At 49.9% G+C, this 16,862-nt stretch overlaps 1 pseudogene; it reads right to left on the bottom strand.

Annotated features, from left to right (window-relative positions):
* Positions 1-16,862, bottom strand: part of LOC119951192 — a 115,643-nt pseudogene that overhangs the window by 27,682 nt on the left and 71,099 nt on the right.

The raw sequence follows: 16,862 nt of genomic DNA, 5'->3' as shown, positions 1-16,862 counted from the left end.
CTGAATGGGAGAGTAGGTTTGATGAGCTGAATGGCCTGCTTCTCTGATACAAAGATAGAACACACAGTGCAGGAGGCCATTCGGCCAATCAAGTCTGCACCAACGCACTTAAGCCTTCACTTCTACCCTATCCCAATAACCACATCTAACCTTTCTTTGGTCACTAAGGGCAATTTATCATGGCCAATCCACCTAACCACCATGTCTTTGGACTGTGGGAGGAAACCAGAGTACCCGGAGGAAACCCACGCAGACATGGGGAGAACATGCAGACTCCGCACAGACAGTGACCCAGCGGGGAGTCGAACCTGGGACCCTGGCGCTGTGAAGCCACAGTGCTATCCACTTGTGCTGCCCCCACAGGGAGGAAAGTAAATTGTGAAGAGGACATAAGGAGATTACAAAGGGATATAGATAGGTTAAGTGAGTGGGAAAAGATCTGCCAAATGGAGAATAACGTAGGAAAATGTGAAATTGTCCGTGTTGGCCAGAAGAATAAAAAAGCTTATTATCTAAATGGTGAGAGATTGCAGAGCTCTGAGACTCAGAGGGATCTGGGTGCCCAAGAGCATGAATCACAAAAGGCTAGTATACAGGTACAGCAAGTAATTAGGAAAGCTAATAGAATGTTATTGTTTATTGTGGGGGAATTGAATACAAAAGTAGGTTATGTTCCTGTGAGCGGGAATGAATCCAAAAGAATCCCTCGACATTCAGATCTGCTTCAAACATCAAACAGTTTATTGTTGTAACACCGGCGGGGAGTAAGCCTCTGGGTAAAAGCAGATACATCTCCACTGAATAAAGGGAATCATCATCATTTATACAATTTCAAATAGTTAGTCAGCCCAACTCAGCCGGACACAATCCAATCACAATGATTATAGATGACACATATTGACTGGTAGATCCAATGAAAGTGGTTACTGGGCAGCAGGGAACTGCGTGATCAGCTCATGGACAGCTAGGGGGTTAGTCACGAACTCATGATGTCTTCCAGATCCCCTCATCGACCGTCCTTGGGTCTTGTGTATACATAACTCCCGTATCTTAACCTTGTTACTGACTGGTACATTGTCAGAATTCCATCAGAGCATTCCCCTTTGCGTGAGAGAGAGAGAGCTGACTGGTGCTGATTTAATCTGACGGTCACCACACCTCACTCGAGGGGCAATGTTGAGGGGGCAGGGCCTTCATGGATGACCTCAGCCGGTACGGCAGGTGAACCCACGCTGTTGGTGTCGCTCAGTATCACAAACCAGCCATCCAGCCAACTGAGCTAACCAATCCCCAGAAATATTAGCTATTGCCCATCTCCCATCACACCATTTAATGTTGTTTCTCAGTCCATGTCAGATAACCTGCCCTATACCTTGATAATTTTCTTCTGCAAGAAACACAGAGATAAATTAAACAAAAGAACCATGTACCTCCATTGCCCATCTCCATGGCAAGGTGGCATGCTTTATAGGGATCCAAACAGAAATGGGAAGGAAACATCTTCCAACTTCCAAACTAACTTTCAATCTCTGATCCTTGTGAAATGTGAAACCAGGTATTCACAACAAGGCTCAAAGAACGTCAGCCCACTGGAGTCAAAGTCGTGACACCGGCCAGTCCAGCAGAAGAATCACTCCAACCATCCCCATTGACCAACTGTCAGAATGACCAAAATGCAGTCCTGGATGTAATACAGAGCATAAACAATCACAACAAAATCTAACCCCTGTAATCACTTGTGAACTTGTTCGTGTCTCAGCAGGTGCGATGAATCACGGAATCCCTTCCCACATTCACAACAGGTGAACAAACTCTCCCCAGTGTGAACTCGCTGATGTGCCTGCAAATGGGATAACTGAGTGAATCCCTTCCCACATGGAGAGCAGGTGAATGGCTTCTCCCCAGTGTGAACTCGCTGGTGTCTCTGTAGGTTGGATAACCGAGTGAATCCCTTTTCACACTGAGAGCAGGCGAATGGCCTCTCCCCAGTGTGAACCCGACGGTGTGCCCGCAGGTTGGATAACAAAGTGAATCTATTCCCACACTGAGAACAGGTGAATGGCCTCTCCCCAGTGTGAACGCGCTGGTGTGTCTGCAGGCTGGACATATGAGTGAATGTCTTCCCACACTGAGAGCAAGTGAATGGCTTCTCCCCAGTGTGAACTCGCTGGTGTCTCTGCAGGTGGGATAAGCGAGTGAATCTCTTCTCACACTGAGAGCAGGTGAACGGCCTCTCCCCAGTGTGAACCCGCTGGTGCGACTGCAGGTTGTCTAACCGAGTGAATCCCTTCCCACACTGAGAGCAGGTGAACGACCTCTCCCCACTGTGAGTTCGCTGGTGTATCTGCAGGCTGATCAACTGAGTGAATCCCTTCTCACACTGAGAGCAGGTGAACGGTTTTTCCCCTGTGTGAACTCGCTGGTGTATCTGCAGGTGGGATAACTGAGTGAATCCCTTCCCACATGGAGAGCAGGTAAACGGCCTTTCCCCAGTGTGAACTCGCTGGTGTATCTGCAGGTTGGATGAGGAAATGAATCCCTTCCCACACTGAGAGCAGGTAAACGGCCTCTCCCCAGTGTGAACTCGCTGGTGTATCTGCAGGTTGGTTGAGGAAATGAATCCCTTCCCACACTGAGAGCAGGTGAACGGCCACTCACCAGTATGAACTGGCTCATGTATCTGCAGGCTGATCAACTGAATGAATCCCTTCCCACACCGAGAGCAGTTGAACGGTCTCTCTCCAGTGTGGACTCGCTGATGTGTCCGCAAACTGGATAACTGACTGAATCCCTTCTCACACTGAGAGCAGGTGAACGGCCTCTCCCCGGTGTGAACTCGCTGGTGTGTCTGCAGGTCAGAATACTGAGTGAATCCCTTCTCACACCGAGAGCAGGTGAATGGTCTCTCCCCAGTGTGACTGCGGCGATGAATCTCCAGTGCAGATGGGACTCTGAATCCCTTCCCACAGTCCCCACATTCCCATCGTTTCTCCATATTTTGGGTCTCCTTATGTCTCTCCAGGTCGGACAATCAGTTCACGCCTTGCTCACACACAGAACAGTCTATTCCTGCTGTGAATGGTGTGATGTTTTTTCAGGCTGTGTAACTGGTTAAAGCTCTTTCCACAGTCAGTGCTCTGGAACACTCTCACTCGGGTGTGTGTGTCTCGGTGCTTTTCCAGTCACACTGATGTTTAAAATCTTCGCAAGCTGACAGACGAGGCAAACATTTCTCCTTCTAGATTCAAAGTCCGATGATGTTCAGGCCCTGATGAATCAAGTGACTCAGTCTGATCGAGACGTTTAGTTTGAGATTTCTGTCTGTAAGTCCTCCTTTTCTAATATCCTGTAAAAACAATTTACAAAAGACACAAGTGTCAGTGCAGGACAGAAATTCAGAACAGACAGGGTCTCCGGTTGCGACATGTCAGGAGCGGCCGCATATGAGGCAGCTCTCATTCGGGGACTTTGTTTTCATAGTTTCATAGAATTTACAGTTCAGATGGAGGCCATTCAGCCCATCGAGTCTGCACCAGCTCTTGGAAAGAGCACCATACCCAAGGTCAACACCTCCACCCTACCCCCATAACCCAGTAACCCCACCCAACACTAAGGGCAATTTTGGACACCAATGGCAATTTATCATGGCCAATCCACCTAACCTGCACATCTTTGGACTGTGGGAGGAAACCCACGCACACACGGGGAGGACGTGCAGACTCCGCACAGTGATCCAGTGACCAAAGCCGGAATCGAAACTGGGACCCTGGAGCTGTGAAGCATTTGTGCTATCCACAATGCTACGGTGCTGTCCGTTTTCACCCGGTATTTGAGGGGGTTTGGGGATATTTCAAATTTGTCAATGGGATAAAGCTCCCATACTGTGTTAATGTCCAAGAAACCAAGTTTGAAGAAGCCAGCGAGCAAAGAATCGTCATCCGATTCAGATTCTTTTCCAGGCTCATTGGAAACAAAATAGCGGCGGCTGCTGCAGAAGCGAAAGTTATAGTGTTGTCAGTTGAGATGCTCATGGGCATCTTAGCAACAGCCGACTATCTCCGAGGATCTCCCAATATCAATCGAGGAGCCCTATTCGATCGATATTGGCAAAAATGGACGAAACAGTAAAGGGTTGCAGGGCATGGGGCGGCTCTTTCGATGAAGAGCGAGCGGATTGTCTCTTTAGAGGCTGAGATGGTCTGTTGGCTGATAATAACAAATCTCTGCCAAAGTAGGCGACTTAGAGAATCGTTCCAGGAGACAAACCCTTCGTGTTATGGGGCTGCCGGAGGGATTGGAGGGCCCGCACCCGACTGAATACACGTCCAGGATGTTTGGGAAGATGGTGGGGAGGGGGGACAGTTGTTCCCTCCCGAGGTGGATCAGGCCCATCACTCGCTCTGTCAGACACCTCACCCAGGAGAGCCACCTCGGGCAATAACCGTTAGGTTCCACAGTTACCGGGATAAGGAACGAGTCCTGAGGTGGGCGAATTATCACCGTAACTACAAATGGGAGAGCCATGCCATCAGGCCCCATCAGGGGGGGCGGAGCTGCCAAAAAAGAGGGCGGCATTTATCAAGGCCAAGGCTGTACTTTACATACTTGGAGTTCGGTTTGGGGCGGTTTACCTGCACACCTCCGAGTGAGTTTTAATTCAAAAGATCACTACTTTTGAGGTGCTAGATGATGCCGACGCTTTTGTGAGGAAGCTCAGGCTGGGTATATTTTGTATTATATATGGGGTCTTGTTGTTATTGGACAGGGATTGTGGTTTTGGGGTCTTGTTGGGGTTTCTTGTACCAGTTTGTATTGTACTGTTTTTGTGGGGGGGGGTTCCTTTATTTAAAGTTGGGTGCAGGCGGGGAGAAGGGGTTGCTGGTCATGGTTACTCAGTTTTATATACCCCGGGAGAGAGTTGCCCTGCGAGCTGAAGAAGGTAGTTAATGGGAGCGAAGTGGTGGGGGTAATGGCAGCTCATTAACATAGTCTAGGTTTTAGATAATGGGCTGAGTGCGTTGGTTCTGTTTGGGGTTAAGGATTGTTGAGCTAAGGGTTTGGGGGTGTTCTTCGGGCTTTTGGTTGTGGTTTTAATGAGAGGCGGGGAGCTCGGGGATAGGGAAGGTTTGTCGACGGTGACTACAGCTTGTTGTTTGGTCTGTTTTGTTGGGGTGTATGGTGGCCATGGACTCAGTCTCGACGATGGATGAGATATTGTTCTTGGCCCTCTCTGTGGGACTCACCGCTTTGTGCCTACGGATTTCCATTGAGGTCCTGGAGGGAAGGGCTGGAGAGGTTTGGTGACATGTTTGTGAACGGCAGATTTATTGGTTTTGATGAACTGGTAGAAAAAATTACAACTCGCGAGCTCTAATTTTCTCAGATGCGTGATTTCCTACATAAGACGATCTTGGCGTTTCCTTTAGCTCCCCCGCCCACTCTGATGATTAGGATTCTATCTCTTGCTGAAGTGGGTGAGGGTAGGATTTCAGATATCTACAGTCAGATCCTGTCTGCACAGCAAGCTCCACTGGGTGAGGTGAGGAGGAAGTGGGAGGGGGAATTGGATCTGGTTTCTGTGGAGGGGGTGTGGAGTGAGACTGTACAGGGTCAACTCGACCTCCTCCTGTGTTCGGTGCAGCTTGACTCAGTTCAAGGTGGTCCACAGGGCACATCTGTCTGGGACGAGGTTGTGTGGTTTTGTTCTTGGGTGTGGCAGACAGGTGAGCTTCATGTTCTCGGGTCCGGTGAATAATAAAAGGTACCATCCTTTTAACCAGACAAATAAATATGTCAAGCTGAGGGAGCAAAGGATGTCAATGTCTTGAAGAGAGAGAGAGAGAGAGAGAGACCTGGGCCAAGCTTTGCAGAGTCTGCACCCTCCCTGGATTCACTTCCTTTCCCTTCAGTTGCTGCAAGTGACCAATTGAAGGTGAGAATGAGAAAAGAAATGGAAAAGGGGAGAAAAGAAAGTGTTTTACTCACAGATGTTGGACAGAGAAGGTACTATTAATCTGTGTGAAGCTCAATCTGCATGACACAAAGCTCTGATTGGCTGAAGGACCAGAGTCCTTCCGGTGGGCCCACTATTTCTATTGGTCAATCCCTCAGCAGGAAGTCGGCGGGTGGGCTCTTCTCTGCACATGCGCATCACCGGTTGTCGGTGTTTGGAGCATGCGCATTCAGATTAATGGGACTTCGTTTCGGAGAGCCCGAGCGAAACTAAGGAGGTGGGTGGGAGGATTTGGAAATACTCTGTGGAGCCGCAAACCCCGATGATTAGTTGTCAGCTCCCTGATTCTGGTTCGGGAAATTCTTTCCCAGGACCTGAAGTTAATGCCCAAAATATTTGTGGAGTGAGTGGAGGATGGGGAGGGAACACAATAAGGTTAGACCCCGCCCCTCATTCACTCTGATTGGCTGGAGGACCAGGCGGCTTTCAGTCCTCCAGTCCCGCCCCTTGTTCACTCTGATTGGCTGGAGGACCAGGTCTGAGTCCTCCAGCCTCGCCCCTCATTCGCTCTGATTGGCTGGAGGACCAGGCGGCTCTCCAGCTCCGATTCCGTTGCCTGGAGACTCGGCCGCAGATCCCCGGGGGAAGGTATTAAAATTCCGGCTCCTAATCCACACCCTGGCGAGTAGGCCGTGAATCCCCAAGGAAAGGTTTCTTTCTTCAGCTCCGAAAATCCGGACCCCTCAGTCCGCTCCCTGGAAACTAGGCGGTGAATCCCCGAGGAAAGGTCTTTATACTGACTGCTCCCATACTCTGCCCCTCCAAGGCCGCTCCCTGAAGACAGGGAGAAATAGGCATTAGAGACTCGGTATTGGGGAATGAGAGAGGAAAGAATGTTCTCCAGAAACTAGAATTGTCTGTTCTGAATTTCTATCCTGTACTGACTTTGATGCCTTTTGTAAACTCCTTTTACAGGATACGAGAAGAGGAGGAATTATAGACAGAAATCTCAAACGTAACGTCTCGATCTGACAGTCACCAGGTTCCTTGGGATCTGACTATCATCAGCCTTTGAGTCTAGAAGGGAAGGAGAAATGTTTGCCCGATCTGACCGCCTCAAAAGATTTTAAACATCATTGTGACTTGAAAAGCACTGAGACCCCCCCCCCCCCCCTTCTGCCGCCGCCCCCGAATGAAATAACATTGCGCCATTCACAGCGAGGAGTGACACGGGTGAACGAGACTTCCAACTAATTTTTTGACCTGGAGAGATAGAAGGCGACACAAAATATGGAGGAACCGTGGATATGTGGGGACTGTGGGAAGGGTTTCAATGCACCATCTCAACTTGAGATTCATCGATGCAGTCACACAGGGGAGAGGCCGTTCACCTATGCTCAGTGTGGGAAGGGATTCACTGTGTTATCCTGCCGACAGACACACCAGCTAGTTCACACTGGGGAGAGGCCGTTCAACTGCTCAGTGTGGGAAGGGATTCACTCAGTTATCCCATCTAAAGACACACCAGCGAGTTCACACTGGGGAGAAGCCGTTTACCTACTCTCAGTGTGGGAAGGGATTCAGTGATCCACCTGGCCTGCGTTCACACTGGGGATAAGCTGTTCACCTACTGTCTTTGTGGGAAGGGATTCACTCACTTATCCCAGCGACAGATACACCGGTCGGATCACACTTGGAAGAAGCCGTTCACCTGCTCTCTGTGTGGGAAGGGATTCAGTCAATTATCTAGCCTGCGGAAACACCAAAGAGTTCATACTGGGGAGAAGCCATTCACCTGCTCTCAGTGTGGGAAGGGATTCATTCATTTGTCCAGGCTGCAGACACACCAGCGAGTTCACACTGGGGAGAGGCAATTCACCTGCTCTCAGTGTGAGAAGGCCATCACCATGTTATCCAACCTGCGGAAACACCAATGAGTTTGCACAAGGCAGAGTTAGCTCAGTTGGCTGGTTTGTAATGCAAAGCGACTCCAACATCAGGGGATTCAACACCCGTACCGGCTGAGCTTATCCATGAAGGCCTCACCTTCTCAGCATTGCCCCTTGCTTGAGTTGTGGTGACCGTCGGATTCAATCACCACCAGTCAGCTCTCATTCTCTCTCAGAGAGCAAAGCAGACTCTGGTCCTCTGGGACTTTGGCGACTTTTATTTCACACAAATACAACAAACATAGATTCCTTTAAGGAGTAAAAACCCAACAGGAAAAGTGATGAAACCGTGGCGAACAAGAAATGTTAAAGATTCCATTGTATAATGGAGGAGACTCATTAAGTGGCCAAAATAGTAGTGAGCCTGAGTATTGAGAACTTGTTTTGGAATTCAGCAAAGGAGGACCAAGAAACTGAAAAAGAGAAAATAGAATATGACAGCAAACTGGAGAGAAACATAAAAACTGACTTGAAAAGCTCCTATAGGAATGTGAAAAGGAAAAGATTAGCAAAGACCAATGTGGGTCCATTCCACGCAGAGACAGGAGTGATTTTTTAAATTTAGAGTACCCAATTCATTCTTTCCAATTAAGGGGTAATGTAGAGTGTCCAATTCACCTACCCTGGACTTCCGGTGGCGGCTATGGAAGGAGACTTCCGGTGGCGACTATGGAGGGAGACTTTCTATGGCGGCTATGGAGGGAGACTTCCGGTGGCGACTATGGAGGGAGACTTCCGGTGGCGGCTATGGAGGGAGACTTCCGGTGGCGGCTATGGAGGGAGACTTCCGGTGGCGGCTATGGAGGGAGACTTCCGGTGGCGGCTATGGAGGGAGACTTCCGGTGGCGGCTATGGAGGGAGACTTCCGGTGGCGGCTATGGAGGGAGACTTCCGGTGGCGGCTATGAAGGAGTAAGTCGCACATTTGGTGGCTCCCGCTCCGGTTGGACCTTTGGACCTATCCCCTGGACTTTTTTTTGGTTTTAAACGGTGAATTCGAAGGTTGAGGCAATTGGGCACCGTTTCCACGTATTAGTGTACGGAGCAAAGAACCAGAAGTGCATGAAAAGGCAGAAATAAAAAGTTAGCCAAGAGCTGTGTTGAATCTGCAGCAGGAGACAGCATGGCTGAGGACCGGACCCCTGGGGTGGCGGTGCTGCGACCATCGGAGCAGTTGATGCAGGTCATCCAGGACGGTTTTGGGGTATAAGCTCAATATGGGGAAGATCGAGATGTTTGTGGTCCAGGTGAGAAGTCAGGAGAGGCGACTGGGGGAATCTGCTGTTCAGAGTGGCCGGGGACAGTTTCAGGGACCGAGGTATCCAAGTGGCGAGGGATTGCGACAGGCTTCATAAATTGAATTTGGCCCGGCTGGTGGATCAGATGGAGGAGGATTCCCAGAGATGTGATGTGCTCCCGTTGTCTCTGGCGGGCAGAGTTTAAACGGTAAAAAAGACGGTCCTCCCAAGATTCCTATTCGTTTTTCAATGCCTCCCCATCTTCCTCCCGCGGTCCTTTTTTAAGTGGGTCAGTAAAGTTATTGTGGGCTTTGTGTGTGTGTGTGTGGGTGTGTGTGTGGGGTGTGTGTGTGTGGGGGTGTGGCGGCAAGGCCCTGCAAGTGAAGAGGGCAATGCTTGAGTGGAGTCGCGGGGATGGTGGGCTGGCGCTGCCGAATTTCAGCAATTGCTACTGGGTGGCTAATATAGCCATGGTGAGGAGGTGGGTGGTGGGGGGGAGCCGGCGTGAGTGCGCATGGAGGCGGCTTCTTGCAAGGGCACAAGTCTGGGGGCGTTGGTAACATCGCCTCTGCCATTCCTGCCGGCGCGGTACTCCCAGTGGCGGCCTTGAGAGTCTGGGGGCAGTGGAGGAGACGTGGAAGCAGAGGGGGCATCGGTATGGTCCCCAATCTGAGATAATCACCGCTTTGCTCCAAGGAGGATGGACGGGGGGTTCCGAATTTGGCGGAGAGCGGGGATTGGGAGGATAGGCGATTTGTTTATAGAAGGAAGCTTCCTGAGTATGAGGGCGCTGGAGGAGAAGTTTGCATTGGCGGGGGAAAATGTATTTCGATATCTGCAAGTGCGGGACTTTTTGCAGAAGCAGGTACCAACCTTCCCACTCCTGCTGTTAAGGGTATTCAGGATAAGGTGGTTTCTAGAGGATGGACAGGAGAGGGGAGCGTCTCGGACATATAGAAAGAGCTGACGGGATCGGAGGAGATGCAAACCGAGGAGCCAAAGCAAAAGTGGGAGGAGGAGCCGGGGGGAGAGTTAGAGGAGAGCCTTTGGGCGGACGTGCTGAGTAGGGTCAATGCGACCACAACATGTGCCAGGCTCAGCCTGATCCAATTTAAGGTTGTTCATTGGGCTGATATGACAGTGGCCCGGATGAGCAGATTCTTTGAGGTAGAAGACAGGTGTGTGAAATGTGCGGGGGGGGGGGGGGGGGGGGGGGGGGGGGGGGGGGGGGGAAAGCCTGTGAACCATGTCCACATGTTCTGGACATGTCCAAGGCTGAGGGGATTTTGGCAGGGGTTTGCTGACGTCATGTCCACAGTATTAAATACGAGGCTGGCAATGAGTCTAGAGGTGGCGATTTCAGGGTGTCGCTGGATCCGGGAATCCAGGAGGAGAGAGAGGCGGATGTTTTGGCCTTTCCTTCCCTGGTAGCCCGGAGGTGGATATTGTTGGCATGGAGGGACTCAAAGCCCCCGAAATCGGAGACCTGGCTTTCGGACATGGCTGGCTTCCTCTGCCTCGAGAAAATTAAGTTCACCATGAGAGGGTCTCTGCTGGGGTTCGCCCGGAGGTGGCAACCGTTCGTCGACTTCTTCGCAGAGAACTAATCGTCAGCATAAGAGGGCGGTTAGGCTAGCGAAGATTAGGGGGGTGAGTAATTGTCGGACCTATGGGAGAGGGAGGTGGTATTTGCACTACGTTAATATTTTCCTTTTTATGTACATTGTTTATTTTGTTGCTGTTACAATGCCAAAGAAATACCTCAATCAAAAGTTTATTAAAAAAAGGGGGAGGGGGAAGGCCCCGGGGTGGCACCAGGTTGGGGGGGGGGGGGGGGGGGGGGGTGAAAGGATGTTGTGGCTGTTCACTGTTGCCATAGTAATTTTTTGTTTTTCATCTTTGTTAAGTATATATTTGAAAATGCCCCCAATAAAATATTTCCACAAAAAGAATCCCACCGCCGGCGAATGGCGCGTCGCCGAGAACCACACGGCTGGGGAACCGCAGAACCCCTCGCCCGATCTGTATTGGTACATCCAGACCATCTAACTCTCCCTGTCTCTGTTACCAATTCCAATCTCTGCAACGCTCCCCATCAATCTAACATTTTCCTCCCACTAGAACCCTCCAGTTCTCTTTACGATACACTAAACCTTCACCCCTTCCGATCTGAGTTTGTCATTCAGAGACTCCATCCGATATCCTCCAGCTCCCACAACCCTTCCTATCTCTGTGACATCCTCCAATCCCACAACTATCCCTATTTCTCTCACCTCATTAAGAGGTATAACCCTGTTTATCGTTGTAATATTCTACAGTTCCTACATCCCCTCCATCCTCCATAACACCCGTCAGCTCAACTCTTAGATAGCAGATCAAATCACAGCAATTTCCTCCAGATGCTGCAACCCTACAGCACCTGCAACCCTCCCTTATCCCTGGAACCTCTTCAAACCCCTCCAACCTCTTTTTTTATGTGAAATCCTCGATGCCCCCACAATGCACACAGTGCTGTAATCTTCCCCGGCCTCTAAAAATACCCATCACTGCTGTATCTCCTCAATGCTCCCTTGTCTGACAATCCCAATATAACCATAAAACTCTCTCCATCCCAGTTACTGTGTTGAGACTCTTAATACCCCCCATGCCTGTTACCTTCTCATCTGTACAATTCTACCTGTCTCTATAACATCCTCCAGCACCTACAACACTCTCTATCTCTGTCACATCCTCCAGCCCCTACAACACTCTCTATCTCTGTAGCATCCTCCAGCCCCTACAACACTCTCTATCTCTGTAACATCCTCCAGCCCCTACAACACTCTCTATCTCTGTAACATCCTCCAGCCCCTACAACACTATCTATCTCTGTCACATCCTCCAGCCCCTACAACACTCTCTATCTCTGTAACATCCTCCAGCCCCTACAACACTCTCTATCTCTGTAACATCCTCCAGCCCCTACAACACTCTCTATCTCTGTAGCTTCCTCCCATCCCTACAACTCTCTCTAACTCTGTAACATCCTCCAACCCCTACAACACACTCTATCTCTGTAACATCCTCCAGCCCCTACAACACTATCTATCTCTGTCACATCCTCCAGCCCCTACAACACTCTCTATCTCTGTAACATCCTCCAGCCCCTACAACACTCTCTATCTCTGTAACATCCTCCAGCCCCTACAACACTATCTATCTCTGTAGCATTCCTCCAGCCCTACAACTCTCTCTATCTCTGTAACATCCTCCAGCCCCTACAACACTCTCTATCTCTGTAGCATCCTCCAGCCCCTACAACACTCTCTATCTCTGTAACATCCTCCAGCCCCTACAGCACTCTCTATCTCTGTGGCATCCTCCAGCCCCTACAACACTCTCTATCTCTGTAACATCCTCCAGCCCCCTACAACACTCTCTATCTCTGTAACATCCTCCAGCCCCCTACAACACTCTCTATCTCTGTAACATCCTCCAGCCCCTACAACACTCTCTATCTCTGTAACATCCTCCAGCCCCTACAACACTCTCTACCTCTGTAACATCCTCCAGCCCCTGCAACACTCTCTATCTCTGTAACATCCTCCAGCCCCATCAACGCTCTCTATCTCTGTAGCTTCCTCCCATCCCTACAACACTCTCTATCTCTGTAACACCCTCCAGCCCCTACAACACTCTCTATCTCTGTCACTTCCTCCCATCCCCACAACGCTTCCTATCTTTGAAACCTCCTATCGATGTTACACCCCACCTGAACTTTCATACATCCTACAGCCCCAACAACCTTCCCTATCTCTGTAATAGTTCCTTCCCCTACAGTAAAGTAAGTTGCAATAGTTGCAGATGACCATAGGCTGCTTTCCCCTTAGAGGGTGAGAGCTAACTTGTGGTGATTTAACCTGAGGATCACCATACCTCAGGTGAGGGGCAACATTGAGAAGGAGGGACCTTCATGCATAACCCTACATCCCCCACAGCCCTCCCTCTGTCCCCTGCATTCTGCTATCCATATAGGTTTCCCTCTCTGTGTAAAAGGTATTTTAGCCCCGATGACTCTCTCTATCTCTGTAACATTGTCTATCCCGACAACACTCCTGAATTCTGCAACCTCCTTCAGTACCTGTGACCCTCTCTATCTCTGTAACATTGTCTACCCCTACAACACTCCTGAATTCTGCAACCTCCTTCAGCACCTGTGACCCTCCCTATCTCTGTAACCTCTGCTGTTCTCCTGCTGTGTTCTCCTTTGTAGTTAATATAAACTCCATATCCTTAAATCTGTCTCATCCGGTTCTGGTAACTTACCGATTTTCAGTAAATTCAGCCTATCAAATACCTCGCTGTAAACGTTTAACCCATCAGTGTCTCGACTACCTCCTTTTTCACTCTGGCTTGGACACCAAGTTCTTTTTTAAAATAAATTTCGAGTAGCCAATTATTTTTTTACAATTAAGGGACAGTTTAGCACGGCCAATCCAACTGCCCTGCACATCTGTTTTTGGGTTGTGGGGGTGGGACCCACACAGTCACTGCGAGAATGTGCAAACACCACACGGACAGTGACCCGGGGCTGGGATCGAACCAGGGTCCTCGGTGCCATGAGGCAGCAATGCCTTGGACACCAAGTTCTGTGGTAAAGGCAGATACTCATTCGGTACCAGTCTGCCTCCCTTCATGTCTAAATCCCCTTTCAGTTCCAGATTCAGCTCCATGCTCCTTTTACAGCTTTGGCAGCAAAAACAGTCAAGCAGATTATTATTTGAATGGGTGTAAATTGTGAGAGGTGGATACTCAGCGAGAACTTGGTGTCCTCGTGCATCAGTCGCTGAAAGTAAGCGCACAGGTACAGAAGGCAGTAAAGAAGGCAAATAGTATGTTGGCCTTCATAGCGAGAGGATTGAAGTATTGGAATAGAGATGTTTTGCTGCAGTTGTATAGGGCATTGCTGAGGCCACACCTGGAATATTGTGAGCAGTTTTGGTGTCCTTATCTGAGGAAAGATGTTCTTGCTGTGGAGAGAGTGCGGCGAAGATTTACCAGGCCGAATCCAGGGATGGCAGGACTGTCATATGAGGAGAGACTAAATCGGTTAGGATTAAATTCATTGGCATTTAATTCTAACAGGATTAGACAGGGTAGATTCAGAAAGAATGTTCCCAATGGTGGGCGAGTCCAGAACTAGGGGTCAGAGTTTGAGGATAAGGGGTAAACCTTTTAGGACTGAGGTGAGGAGAAATTTCTTCACACAGAGAGCGGTGAATCTGTGGAATTCGCTGCCACAAAAATTAGTTGAAGCCAAAAGGTAGTTGTGTAATTTCAAGAGGAATCAGATACAGCTCTTGGGACTAAAGGGATAAAGGGATATGGGGAAGGTGGGATCAGAGTATTGAACTTGATGATGAGCCATGATCATAATAAATGGTGGAGCAGGCTCGAAAGGCTGAATGGCCTCCTCCTGCTTCTATTTTCTATGCTCCAGTCGCCAGGCAGACGTAGCCAGAGAGTCCTGCCCTTAGGGGGTGGGATTCTCCGTTGCAAGGATTCTCCGTTATGCCGGAAGCGCTCCCGTGCCCGGGCAGTTCCCGACGGCGTGGGGTTGCCCACACTGGGAAACCCCATTGACTGGCTGGCGGACGGAGAATCCTGTGCAGAATGTTTTTAGCACTGGGGAGCTGAACTCCGAGATCGGGCTGCCATTTTAAAGGGGTGCCCTGATCTGAGAGCTGTGGGTCCTCCACACCCCCCACTCATGGGAAATGTCAACCCCCACACACATGGACAGTACCCCAAATCCCCCCATGTGACAACACCCCACTCTGGGGTGCTGGGGGTCTCCCCTGCTTAGGTCCCCCCAAGCCCCCTTAAAACATCCCTTCCCTTCCGTGACCCCCACCCATCAGTCCCTATGTAGCTGCCCTGCACTCCTCCACCCTTCAAACTACCCTCCACCCTCATTTCATTGGCATGGCCCCTCGCTCCCTGACCCTTGGCAGTGCCACTCTCACACTCGGGGCACCCTTTAACTGCTTCTGCAGGGTGGCAGTGCCAAGGTGCCAGCTGGGCAGTGCTAATGTGCCCGCGTTCCAGGGGAGGGCCAGGGATTCACCTGTACTTACCTGACCTCCCAGGGGTCTCTGCTGCGCCCCCCCCCCCCCCCCCCCCCCCCAGGGTGCCATTCCGCTTGGTCCACGTTTGTGTGGATCAGCACTGATCGGCAGCGGCTGCAGCAAATTCGACATGTGGGCAAGACTGGGGAGAAACTCGCCAAATCCAAAACAACACGACCTATTACTATTCTCAATGTTCAATATTTCAATATGTTCTCTACAAATACAATAAAACAATAATATTAAAAGTTAAAATTCACTTCCCTGTTGGGCTTTTCCCCCGTTCCAGTCTGGGCTTCTGACGAGTTTAATTCTTTGGTCCTCTTCCCAGCCGCCTGCGGTTCTTCTCTTCAACTTCTAACTTCCAACGTCTGACGCGAACTGCCGAGCGTTCAACGATGTTCCTGGTGTCTGAAGCGACTTGACTTTTTTCCAGTCCTTTCTTCACTTGAGCTGATTTGCCAGCCAACCAAGACTGCATTCTCTCAACAGAATGTGTCAGTGATGGTTTCCGAGTACACTGCTCCCTCTCAGTGTCACTTGGCAACTGCAGCGTAAATGTCCGGTGAAATTGTAGGTCTCTGAGTCCAACAGCAATTCCAGGTCTATGTTATCGTCCATTCCTCTCGCTGTGGTATTGTCCATTACGGCTCCCTCAGTGTTGCTCAGCAGTGAGTCATTCTCACTGCTGCTTGGGAATTGCACGAATAAAAATCCGGTGGACCTGAAGCTCCCAGTGTCCGACGAGGATTCTCGATCGACACTGTCAATTTCTTCATCATCTATGAAATTTGCAACGGCTCCAGCTGGGGTATTGTCTACAGTGGCTCCTTCAGTGTTGCTGAGCAGTGAGACTTGGTCCTCTGGATGATGACCGATGACAACAGAGGAGACCTCACCGGCAGATCTGTCTTCCACATCACTACTGCCAATGACGCTATTTTCCTGCAGTTCAATGTCATGAAGATTAACAGCTGGAGTAAGAGATTCAACCATTGGTTCAGGTGAGCTGCTTGTCCACTCGATTATTTGACAGTGTCTCACACCTTCACTGATCTCCAGGGAAACTCCCAGATCCTGCTGGTCATTCTGGCCACTCGGTACCAGGATCAGCCTCCTCCACAATAGCTGACCTTTGATCTCTGACACGAGGGCCTGGAGGTTCAGCTCCTCTTCCGGCTGCTCGGTTCCAACTTCGATCTCCTCTGCAGACACAACAGCAGCTGAGGTATTTTGACCGTTGACACGTTGTGCCTGATCTCCACCGGGGATAATTTCTTCAATTTCTCCAGTAGTCACTTCATCAATCTTTGCGACAGAAACAGAACAAACTGCTCCGTGTATTTTACCATTTGCCCAACAATATATAATCCACGTAGTCACGATCATTGTTCTGAGCGCCTGGATATAATGTTCACTCTTAGCAATCGTTTTCTGTCTGAGCAATTGGCAGGTAGAACACCAAATCAATGGGAAAGATTCTGTCAACAGCGAGTTAAACTGGGTAACTATGGAAACGGGTGATGTGGGATGACGTAAACAAACATGGTGGGTACCGTGACAACACGGAACTCTGTCACAATAGCATCATAGCCGACAGTGTGATGTCACAGGGA

This window comes from Scyliorhinus canicula, chromosome 17, assembly GCF_902713615.1.
Source record: "Scyliorhinus canicula chromosome 17, sScyCan1.1, whole genome shotgun sequence".
Classification (NCBI taxonomy): domain Eukaryota; kingdom Metazoa; phylum Chordata; class Chondrichthyes; order Carcharhiniformes; family Scyliorhinidae; genus Scyliorhinus; species Scyliorhinus canicula.
The sequence above is the reverse complement of the archived record's forward strand: the minus strand, read 5'-3'. Positions and strand labels throughout refer to the sequence as shown.